This window comes from Cavia porcellus, unplaced genomic scaffold (assembly GCF_034190915.1).
Source record: "Cavia porcellus strain 051 isolate PalLab524CR breed Dunkin Hartley unplaced genomic scaffold, mCavPor4.1 scaffold_28, whole genome shotgun sequence".
NCBI lineage: Eukaryota > Metazoa > Chordata > Mammalia > Rodentia > Caviidae > Cavia > Cavia porcellus.
Window position 1 is genome coordinate 12,981,449 of NW_026947511.1, and position 12,805 is coordinate 12,994,253.

The 12,805-nt window shown below is 35.3% G+C and overlaps 1 protein-coding gene across 2 annotated transcripts in view; it reads left to right on the forward strand.

Annotated features, from left to right (window-relative positions):
• Positions 1-12,805, forward strand: part of Prkg1 (protein kinase cGMP-dependent 1) — a 1,159,508-nt gene that overhangs the window by 854,698 nt on the left and 292,005 nt on the right. The window lies entirely within an intron of this gene.

Sequence of the window (12,805 nt, forward strand, 5' to 3'; positions counted from 1 at the left end):
GTATTTCAATGAATATAAAATAAATTTATGGTTACTGGCATCCTAAAGCTTCAGGTTAGCAAATTTACAACAGAAATTAGCAGTCGCATACATATTTTGTTAGATGTAAGTGTATTTTACATACATAATTTCAAGCTTGAGTGTGGAATGTGATTTAGTTTTTGTTTGGTTGGTTTTTGCTTTTTTCTGAGTGTATACGAAGCCACAGTTTTGAGAAGGAGGAGAAACAATGCTATTCATTCATTAGACTACTCATCCTTAGGCCACCTCACTGAGATTCCCAATTGAGCAGTAGTGGAAGGAATTTCTTAAATTTATGAGATTCATACCAAATTTAAGGAAGACAAGTTTTAGTGGCAAAACTTCTTTTCGAGATATTGGGTACATGAGGTTTTTAAAAAAATACTGTTTCACTTTGTTGAGGAAACAGATAGTTTGACAGGAATGAAGAAACCTATTTTTGAGGGCAAAACTGTCAGCCCTAAGCAGAATACCCTTGCTCAAGTGAGAAACATGGAAAGCAGAATTTATATAAATCATACTCAGCAAAGAATAAAGAAATTTAGGAATTTGGAAGAGTAGTCATTAAACTGGGCAAAATCATGACCATCAGGAAATGCACTAATGGGGTTCTAGGAGTTTTCCCAAAAGAGAAGGTGGAAATATATAGTACATTCACAACTCTTAGTGTATTCTGGTGCAATAGAGAAGTAAAAGTACAAAATGGACAAGCTTATTGAGTTGAGAACCTAGGAAGGGACACACAACCCCTGGTGGCTGGGCTGTCTCTTTCAACGAGATACAGAGAGCCAGAGAATTACATCACCTCTGATTGAAGTGGCGCAGAGGTGCGGACATTGATGAACTGATTGAGGAACTGATTGGAGTTCTCTGAGCGTGTACACAGGATGGGGAGTTGCAATTAGGGCTGAAAAAGAAGCAGGGTGTGGTAGGCGTTCCCGCAGGTTAGATCACCGCCATAACTGTACAGTAATTTATACTAGGGCAAGAACCTTTCAACAACATATAGTAAGTACATGATCTCTTATCACTGAAAATAATTTGGAATATTGCCTATAAGAGATATAGGCAAATTTTTTAAGCAGAGTTAGAAAGGAAGGGAGAAGAGGGAAAGAACTCTAGTATGAACAGCTGGAGGGGGCTCATGCTGATAAAGATGTTCTAATAGCCCCACTGGCCAGGCGGTAAGGCTGCACCGGCTGAGACAGACTAGCGTCCAGTTGGTTATTTCTATTCTGGCTTTGCATTTACACAGCTCCGGAGAAATTCTTATGGCTTGAGAGGAAATTTGTATCTCAGGAGATGACTATTCTTGCTTAAGGGTTGGTCTGTTTTTCCTGGAACCTGAATTGATTACAGGTTTAAAACAATAGCTAGAGGCTTGTAGTTATGCTCCAGGGACCACTGAATCAGGACCTTGTAAATGCTGGCCAACTGGGTTCCCTGTAAATCCTGAAAATTACTTCAGTTATTCTTATTGTGGTGCCTTCTGTCATGAAAAAGAGACAGAGTCAGTAAATGTAGGGCTAAAAATCCTTGTAAAACAGGTACTCTTTGAGTCATAAGCATGCTATGTGCAGAGCTAAGTGGGGATATGACCAAAATTTTTAAGATAATAAGGGGGAAAAAACCTTGAATTTCCTTAATTCCTTGTCCTTATTTCTTCTGCCTTACCTCAAGGGCAAAACATATCTAAAGTGACACAGGAGCTGCAGATCCTGTGCCCTGTAGTTACTGTGACTGTGCCTTAGCATGAATTGGAAGCCACTGGACAGCTCTAAACAGAACAAGAAGATAATTTGACTTGCATTTTTTGACAAGATTGCTACGACTGCTCAAATGGGAAACAATTAAGGAGACTGTTGTCATAATCCATAGGGAAATGATGGTGGCTTTTTTCTGTGTGGCAAAGAAATTGAAAAGTAGTCAGGTTTTTGTTTACCTTGATGGTGAAACTGAGAAATTTTAGTGTTGGGTTATATGAGAGGAAGTCAACAAAGCAAAAAAACGGAGCATACCTCAAGGGTTAGGTCATGGATGATGGAAAGGATGGAGTCATTAATTGAAATGAAGTAGAGTTTGGGTGGGATGCATTGGGGTAAAGAAATGACAGTCTCATCAGAGAAGTAGGATGCTAGGAAAGCAGAGGCTTTGAAATCTTCAGCAAGCAGGAAGTGTCCAGGAAGCCTGAATGGCAGCGAGTCATGGACTTCATGAATGTCATTCTGGTGGCCCAAATATGGAGGAATACTTGGTAGAACATTGAAGCAGGTAGCAGCCAACAATGCTTATAATAGCAAGAATAGATCTTCAAAGCAGTGCTGACAGAAAACAAGCAAATAAAAAGTATATTTACCGAATTATTGTCTACAAATTTAATAGGCATGAACATATAAATATATTTTGCTTAGGGACATTAAAAAAGTACAAATTGGATACATGTGAATGTTTCTTGTAGCATCAGGTGGAGAGGAAAGCTGCAGATAAGAGGGAATCCAGAGTGAATGAAGGAATGAAGAGCAAAGGATACAGCAGAGCCTTGATTGATCTTTAGTATTTCTAACATAAGAGAATAAAATGAAGAGGAAACAGTGAAAACTTGTAAAAATTGGAGAAAGACAAAAGCATTTTGTGCCTTGAAATTTAAAGGCGGTGGTTTTAGGAAGAGTAAGCAAAACCTTGCTTTGAATTTTGTAGAAAAAGCAAGAAGAGAAATGGGTTTCATAGGTGAGAATGGGAAGGCAGGGCCAGCGGGAGCCCAGGAAATACTGTAGAAGCAGGCCACAGCAGGCTGTGTGCGCATCCTCTTGCATGGGTGTAAGAAGGTGTACTCTTCAGTGCTCCTGAGAATGGGAGGGGCTCAGAGCATCCGGGCCTTGTGGGAAGCTGAGCTGCTGGGGTGACTGGGCTGCAGAAAGCCTGTTCTATTTCCAGTGATAGACAGAGCAGGGACATCCACTGAGTAATAATGAATAGAGGACTGAGTGGTTTAAAGAAAGCAAAGGTACAATGTCCTGACCAGGTATCATCAAGTCCCCACCTGAAGTTAGCAAGTCACAATCCAAGGTAAACGGGTAAGGAAGAGTTTTATTCAGAGCTTTAGTAACAGGGAAAAGAGACTCAACTTCTTGAAAAGAAACGTGAAAGGGCATTTGGTGCTGGGATGAGCTAGTGGAAAGTTATTGGAGGAACTCTTCTACAAGGGTACTCCACTAGGGAGTTAGGTTGCTCAGTGCGATTAGATCATCTTTGTTTACTAATTCCACATGGAAGTTAGGCTCCTGTGCTCCCTGGAAATTGCAAGTAAGGCAGGCCATCTCCTATGTTTAGATTTTCACAGATCCTTGAGAAAGAATATTCTTAGAGACCATTAAATCTCAAAGTGGCAGATTAAAGAATTTATAATTTTTCTGTTACTGAAAATGAAATACTGGGGCACTTTAGCACTGAGTTACACCTTTAAGCTCTTTATTGTGACACAGGGTCAAGCTGAATTGCTAAGCCTGACATTGAACTTCAATCTACCTGCCCCAGCATCTAGAGTAGCCATAAGTACAGGAAGGTGGAACCCCACGTGTTGTAGACCACATTTTTTTCTTCTTCTTTTTTTAAATTAACTCCTCTTAGAAAAGGGACACTGGACCCCTGAGCTGGAAGGCTGTATAAAATTTAGTCAAACTGAACGGGACGGTTAAGTCCATCTTGGCTCCAAACCTATATGATTGTTAAGCTTTGTTTTCATGGTTCCAAGTTTCAGGTATGTAAAGAATTCACTTTAACCTGGATTCTTATTTTGCCCAAGAAGAGTTGCTGAGGGGGGAATAGGGAGTTGAGGATGCATGGGAAAAAAACAAGGATAATGGTCCACTGTGAAATTTAAGCTGGGTAAAAAGAGAGAGTCCTGGGGTGCTTGAAGGCCAGTGGGAGGCCACAACATCACTGCATTTTGGTCAGTTGAAGTTAGAGAATTTTTAGAGGTTTTCTGTAACTGAACTGAAAAGAGACTGAAAATGATTCATTCTCTAGGTACTAGCTATACAAGTAATCCTGTGATCCATTCACAAATTCTTAGTTTGAGGCTTATTGAAGTCAGCTTTCCTGTGATTTATTGGTCTCCTTCATCTCTGACCACAAAGTGAAGCGGAACATTGTTGCATTTGAATTCTATGTCCCAGTATAAAAAAAAAAAAAAAAAAAAAAAAAAAAATTCACAAGAAAAGCACTGGCTGTATTTCTTTCTGAATGTGCTGACCTGAAACCTTTGTAAATGTAAAATGCTTTTCCCAGTTGGTCTTTTGCTTTTTGCTAGTTTTGTAGAATGTATTGAAGAACTCTTATGACCTTGTCCATGTGGGTATGTTTTTAAAAACAAATCAAACTAAATACAAATCCATTAGCCACAATCAACCCCCTTTTAAAAAAAAACTAGAATCCATGAAATCCTTTAATCATTTTCTTTCTTTGGAACAGCTGTGAAAGCATATGCTGTTTTATGTAACAATAGCCATAAGTCTATAAATAATTTTGACCATAGAAATAGTTCTGTACTTTATGTCAGATTTTCTAATCACAAGATGTTTTAATTTATGCTTAGCATGTATGAACAGCAGCACTGTCTATAGCAGTGATGACTGAAAATCAAAACAGATGATTTAGTAAGCACACATTTGTTTTCAGAACATAAAAATGAAGTAAAAGCAGAAATACAAAGCAGACACAAATACACCACCAAGTGAAAACAAAGTGTTTATTTCAAGTTGAATAAGCAAGCACAATGAGAAGCTAGCTGAAATTATGTATCAGATGAAATGAAGCCAGTGTGTGAGAACAGAAGCAGTGCCAATGTCACCTAATATTAAAGGGAATGTGCTTGCAGAATTATGCTGTTTTGCCACAAAAATTATAAGAATATATCAGAATCCCAAATTACTTTAAGAGGAAAGGAGTGCATTTATAGCCGTCAGCAAGGTTTACAGCTTTGTTTATTTGATAGATACATGGGGAGCACTTGCCATGTGCCAGGAATCGTTCCAGGCCTTGGGAACTCAGAGCCTTGCTCTTCTGTGCCATACGTGGTAGTGGAGGGTACAGATGATAAGTAAGAAAAAGAAATACTGTAAAGTGATAAAGCAACACTAAAGCTGCTGTTAAAAGAAAAATTCAAGATAAATTTAAAGAGTTTATTTAAGCAAATAGTTCATGAATCAGGCAGCAGTCTAGATAAACATGGTTCAGAATACTTAACGCTTTTAATGGGCACAGCCTATATAGCCGCAAAAAGGGAAGTGACATATAGAAACAACCTTATTGGCTAAAGTAGCCAATTACATTATATAGTCACATTTTGGCGGCTGTTAGTTTCTGATAGGCTGAAAGTTCTGCTGCTATGATTGGTTTACACTCAGCATCTTGTTCTAATTGTATGCTTCTATTTAGGTTGCAGTTTATTATATGTCATGTTAGATTGCATTTTGCTTATGTACAGAGGAACCTTAAGCCGAATTCAGGTAACTTTATACCAAATACTGTTCAATTTAATAGTACTGAAAGAATGTGATATTTAAGCCAAGCTCTAAAAGAAGGCATGTGGTGCCCTTTTTATTTGGGAGAGGGACGAGTATATATTATATGGTCTTACAGGAGCAATGAGTTTGTTCTTTTTAGGAACAAAAGAATCATATGTGGCAGAGGTGGGGTAAGAGAAAACCAAGCAAGCATGGGTCACTGAGGGTTTCCCGTCATGAGAGGGAGTTTGACCTTTATTATAATCATAGTGGGAAAAAGTTTAACATTGTCAGTAATAAAGTGATATTGCCTTGCATTCTGTGTTAATATCTTTTGGGTATTATGATAGGGACAGACAACAGATAGACAGGCTATTTGTAAGGTAACTACCAAATAACCCAGATGAGGTTGAGTGGTTTGTATGTGGATTTATGTTCTTATGAATTATTTTGTTTTTCATATTAATTGTGAAACATTATTTCCAGCGTAATATAAAAAAGTTTAAATATTAGGACAGTGGAATTAGAAATGGAGAGAAATGCAGTGTGACCAGACAGAAAGAATGGTAGATAATATGATAATGAAAGTGACTTAGACAAATACAGATTACTAGAGGACAAATGTGTACTACATTCTTTGATGAATCTGTTGTGAAGCAGAAAAAGAAACCTTTATGGATCATTTCTGGCACTGCCCTCCCCAGGCTTCTATCCAGGTCTCTGTTTCCCAGCATAAATGTCCCTGTCTCTGTGTTCCTCCTCAGTGAGATTACGAAGCAGGAACTAATCTTTTATTCCTACTATAGCAGTTTGGGCCTCTTTTCGTCATTTCACAAGTAGAAGTATTTCTTTTGCATACGGAGTCAATTCCTCCTTTTCCAGAAACTTACAGAAGTTTCCTTCAGTCCATGTCTTGGTTTGGTCGAGTTCTCCCAAAGGTCTGTGTATTACAGTTCTGTTCCCGAGGTGGTGCTCTTGGGAGGTGGTGGGGCATTTGAAAAGTGTGGCATCAAGGAAGGCCTTAGGTCATGAGGAATGGGCTCTCAGAGAGGACTGTCAGACACCCAGTCCCTTCCTTCTCTTTTTATCTTCCTGGCTTATAAAGTGAGCAATTCACTCAACAGTGTGTGCCTGCTGTGGTGTGCTGCCTTGTCAGAGGTGCCAAGAACTGCATCTTCTGAGGGTTTGACTGAAACATCTAAAACAATAAGCCAAAAAATCCTTTTATCTTTATAAGTTAATTATCTCAGGCATTTTGTTATAGTAATAAAAAGACAACAGATACAGAGACATTAAGTATTTTTATCAACATACAGAGATTATTGGTGAAAGATCTATTAAGACAAAAATTGTAATTCCAATATTTTTCTAGACTGTGTTTTACATATCAGGTTGAAATAGTTTCCTTGAGTCTAGTTTTCACACAGATTTTCACCACAGTATGTTCTTCTCATCCCATATCTTAAACTAAGACTAAATAAACCTCAGGTTATTTTAGAGATTACATGTTTGGTTTGCTGGCGAAGCTATTTTTAGTTTATAAAACACATTAGATGCCTATCAACTGAAGAATGGATAAAAAAATTTTTTAATGTTTCACAATTAATATGAAAAACAAAATTATCCAAAGAGCATAAGTCCACATATAAACTGCTCAACCTCATCTGGGTTATTTCGTAGTTACCTTACAGATAGCCTGTTTATCTTCATATTCTTATCCTTCATAAAGAAGGATAAGCTGGAGACTTTTATAGGTAGTTGGATGCAACTCAAGACCATATTCATAAGTGAAGTAAACCAGATGCACATATGTAAACATCATACTGTCTCCCTAGTGTGAGACACTGAAAGAGTAAATAAGACCCCAAATGTACAACAGATATGGTAAAATGGGAAGACACTGTTCAAAAGTAAAGAGAAGTTGGAATGAAAGAAAGGAGAAAAGAAAGAAGGGAAAATCACACACCCATACACACACACTCACACACACATGGTAGTTAAGGTAGTTACACTACTAATTTCTTTTAGTTCATTGAAAAGAAAGGTTTGTGCTAATATCTTTTGGACAATTAAATGCCTATATCCTGTACTCTGAATACTAATTGGAATACAACAATATACAATGTATTAACCATTGTTTCCCTCTTATTATCTTGTTTTGAATTTTTTTCTTTTTAAAATAAGAAAACATGATAAGCAATAAAAAAGAGATTAGAGAAATTGTTTATACACAAGTAGAAAGCAGCAAACTCTGACTTTTTAAAATTGCTTACGCTAACCTGTATATAACCCCATAGAGACATAAACAAAAGTATATGAATTAATCAAAGTATTTGTATCTATTCTGAAAATCTAAGAAGTAACTATAAGTGGAAAAAACAGTTGTAAATTATGATCTTCCATTTTAATATAACAAGGTAATGTTTTCCTTCCTTAATTATACATACTATATTAGTCCTTATAGATTAATTACATTTTTCAATTAGAATGAAGACTTTTAGTTTCCAGCTGAATAATAGTTACCCACTCAAACACGCTGAGGAAGTGTCCCTGAGAATAAACCCAGTATTTAATATCTAAATGTTGGGATTGCGGTGATATCTTTAAAGAAGTGTCACAGAACACTTCTTTTCACAGAGACAATGGACAGAGATTAACCTAGCATATCAAAAAAAGAGTGGTGGAAAAATTAACTAAGAATTAATTTTTTTAAATAGGGGTGTAAAATTTTGGACAACTGGAAGAAATTGTATTTTACTGAAACTGCCAAAATGAAAAGCAAAATTAAGTGAACAAATTCATTATTCACCTTCTGTTGTAGGTACTTATCTATATGAATAGTAGTGGGACACAGATGCTATGTTTATATCTCCTGATTTGTAGACAGAGAAAAAAAGAACCATTTTTTGATTACATTAAAGTCTATTACATGTCCAATTTTCTCTTTAAAACACGATCTAATTTTAATGGAATTAAGACCTCTGTTTTAACAATTTTTAGGTACTTTTCTATTATTGAATCTTTAACTTTGCATGATTAGATCATGGGCACTTATAAACATAAATAATGGGTTGTTTTAATTTGTTTCTAAGTATAGTATATTTATTTAAGATTTTATTTTTTGCATATTTATGCTATTATGCACTGACAAGGACTTAAGCAATATTCCTCAGAGTCTTTGATCTCCTAAGAGGGAAATTATGAGAAAGTAAAAAAGGAGGAAGAAAAAACTGTAAAAGAAAACATTTTCAGCTCTTAATTTCTTGACTGTATGATAGAAGACAAATATTCTCTCTTGGATTAAGGAGGGTAATGTAGCCAAATTGCTCCTTGTCACTGGTCCTGTAGTCTGATGAAATAGTAGTTTTGAGTGTGCAACTATCTCAAAGTTATCATCTTGTATTGACATCTTTTCAGGCTCCTTTCCGGTTATAAATAATATTTATAGCGAGAAGTCCTGGCTTGGTGGAGTTACTGAAATACTGTGAAGCTCTCTCTTTTATCATTTTAAACAGGCCTACATTTCTTCAGGAAAGAAACCGTTGCATTGGCCAGGAACATTATTAGTTCTCTTTGAAATCTGTTGTTTATTACTGAACTTTTTATTTCCTATTTCAGGTTTGGCTCTTGCTATTCAGAGCCAAGCTGGAGAGAATTCAAAGAACCTGCTGTTTTTCAACTGCCTTCAACTAAAGTGCTCTGAATCTGGAAATTTAACATTCTCTTTTGTTGTCCCGGTTTCTCTTAGATTTTCTCTTCTAGGGGAAAATTATTGTTTTTGAAGGTGAAGTGGAAGAGGTGTGTGTATGGGCACTGGTAGAGTGGGAATGAGCAAGAAATGTGGAAAAGACCTTATAACATAAAGACAAAAACCTTCAGTTCTCTTATATACAGATGTAAATATAGAAGAAAATATTTGCAAATCATATAATTTGTCAATTCACCATTTTAAAAATATTTTCACATTTTTCTTTATAATAAAAATACAAATATTTAAAAGACAAGAAAAGAGTTCGGTAGATATTTCTCCAAAAAAGAGATAGAAAATTACAATAAACATGAAGAAAGCTTCTTGACATATTTGTCATTAGGAAAATACAGATCAAAACCATAATAACCTACCATTTCACTCTCACTAGACTGATTGGAAATAGGATAGATAGTAAAAAAAATGTCAGCAGGAATTATAGAGAAATTGGAACTCTCATATATTGGTGAGATTATAAAATGGTACAAAGTGTTTGAAAAGTAGTTTGGCCATTCCTAAAAACATTAAACACAAGGCTGCCACGTGACCAGACAATTTACTTTTAGGTGTTAAAGTAAATAAAAAATATCTCTTTATAGACACTTACACGCAAATATTTATTATGATATTACTCATTATGATATCATCAAAGTAGGAAAAACTGAAATGTTCCTCAGCTGATGAGTGGATGAATAAATGAATAAGAAAATTGTGATGGATTCATATAGTGGATTTTTGTTGTTGTAGAATTGAACTGGGACCTGTTAAGCACTGTACTGTGGAGCTACATGCTCAGCCCTTGCTTCTACTTTATTTTGAGGCAAGATCTTGCTAAATTGTACAGGCTGCCCTCAAATTTGCTATCTTTCTGCCTCAGCCTTCTACGTAGCTAGGATTAGGGTCAGCTTCACAATGGAATATTATTGAAACTTAAAGGAATAACTTACAGATGATCTTAAAAATATTATGTTAAGGAAAAGGTCATATGTTATTTATTTCCATTTATATGATATTTCTAGAGTCAGAAAATGTGTAAGACAGAATGTAAATTAGTATTTATTAGAGCTTGGGACTGGAGGAGAATAAGTGACTCTCAGTGAGTATGAATTTTTTTTTAGGGAGAAAAAATAATTCAAAATGAAATTGTGATGACTCCATAATTGTTTTAACACTAAAAGTCATGGGATTTCATAATTTAAATAGAAAGTTTTAGAATTTGTTAATTTTCTTGTTAAAAACAAAAGTAAATATGGACTCTGATTCTAGTTGCAATAACTTTAATGAAGTGAACTTTTGGGGTTATACGGAAAATGTATAGTTGAGGACCACATTTGTGTTCATAGCCATATAGATATCATGACAACAAAATATAGTGTAAACTGTTAAGTGTTAACAGAAATAATATGTATTTGAAAAGCCGCCATGTAGCAGAGATTTGGGTTTGGATGATGTAGATACTTATTCTTTGATTTGGTGTTTGAACAATATTGACCTTACAGCACCTGTCTGAGATGTTGTATAACTCCATTCTTTTTTTTTTTTTTTTTTTTAACTTTACTTAAGGAGAAAAAGAAAAATAAAACAGAAAAAAGGGTACGAGTTATACAGAATTTCAGAAAGAATAAACAGTAGGAAATCACTAGTTAACAGATTACATATTGTTATCTTAGAAATAGTTGTTAAAGTTACAAAATTAAAGCATATAAAATGGACTTTCAAACAGTGAGACTGCAAATAGTTTTTGTTCAGTGATCCAACAAAACTCAGTAATATGGTTATCTATCTTATACACGTAAATATATATGCAGTTATATCCTTTAGAGCACTTTCTTTTCCTTTCTTATGTACAGTGACAATTATGAATTTTGGATTTTATGACTACCCCAGTTCTTATTACTTTTTTTTGAAGAGAGTAAAACCAAATGTGACATAACAGAACAGAGTTAGCCAAATCAAGAGGATGGACATAATAGACAATGTAAAAACAAAATACAAGATGATCAACAATGGTTACCATACTGCCTCTTGCTATCTTAAAAAGAATTGCCTATATCATCAGTTATAATAAAATTAAGCAAAACAGTAAAGAATAAAACTAAAACATTGGAGACATTACAGGACTTTAAAAGAAGATAATAGTCAACCAGAATGGGCGTCAGTGAATCTTATTATCTTCACAGTTATTGCCTATACTTTCGAACTTGGTACTATCAAGCAAAGCAGAATAGGGGAAAATCAGTCAAAACAAGATGGTGAGGGCAATACAGGGTTTCAAATCAAGTTAATAGGAAATCAAAGCAGGTTACTACAATGTATCCTGCTATTTTTTATTTATTTTTCCCTTAATTAAAAAGATAAAAATAAAGAAGTAAATAATTAAAAAAAGGAGATTGAGATAAAAGAGGGCCTAACAACAAAACAGTGCAGGTCAAAGCATAACCATTTAAGCAAAATAGTGTTTCACCACAAGATATCCTGACATACAAGTAGTTACCATAGTGTGTCTTTCCTTAAAATCTTTGAGTATAACTTCGTATATTGTAGCACCAAACATATCAAGACAATGTAAAACCATTCAAGAGAATGACAGTATTACAGGGTATTTAGAACCAACTATCAGAAAATGAACAATGGTTTCTGTATAATCTCCTTGCTTATAAAAGTTTTTGCTTATATTATCACATGTAACAAAATCCAATAAGATACAACCTGTTAAGACCGATGGAGACAGAAGAATAAAAGCTTGATGGAACTTCAAAACAAGATGATACTAAATCAGCACTAAGTATTATAATGTCTTGTTTTCTGCAAAATAGCTGTTCCTACCATCCAATCTTCTCTGCCTCATTTCTGTTGAGATCTTTTTCTGTCGTTTGTTGTCAGTTTGTCTTCTTCATTTCGCTTTCTGCTCCATTCATTGTGGCCTCTCTGTCACTGTTTCTGGAATCTTGGTATTTTCCTTTTTTAGAATATTCTGCAGTATTCTCTGTAGAGTTGAATTGGTGGTTGCAAATTCCCCTAGTTCCTCTTTATCCTGGAAGCACCTTGTTTTTCCATCAATTTTTAGGGACAGTTGTGCAGGATATATCAATCTTGGCTGGAGGTTATTATCTTTCAAAGCTTGAATTATTTCCCCCCAAGTTCATCGTGATTTGATGGTTTGTGCCAAGAAGTCTGCTGTAATTCTGATGGGTGTTCCCTTGTAAGTGATCTGTTTGTTATCTCTGACGGCTTTTAATATTCTGTTCTTATACTGGATTTCTGGAATTTTGATTATTATATGCCTGGGTGTAGCTCTGTTTGGGTTGTAGGTGGCTGGGGTCCTGTATGCCTCATACATCTGAGTATCTTTACCTTTTGCTAAATTAGGGAAATTCTCTTGGATTATTTCTATGAATAGCTTTTGTAGTCCATTTGTTTGTGTCCCTACTTTTTCTTTTATGTTCTTAATTCTTAAGTTATAGATCCTCTTATCATCTTCTAGCCCTGTATTATTGCTGTTGGTTTTCTTGTTATTTTTAAGAAGCTTTTC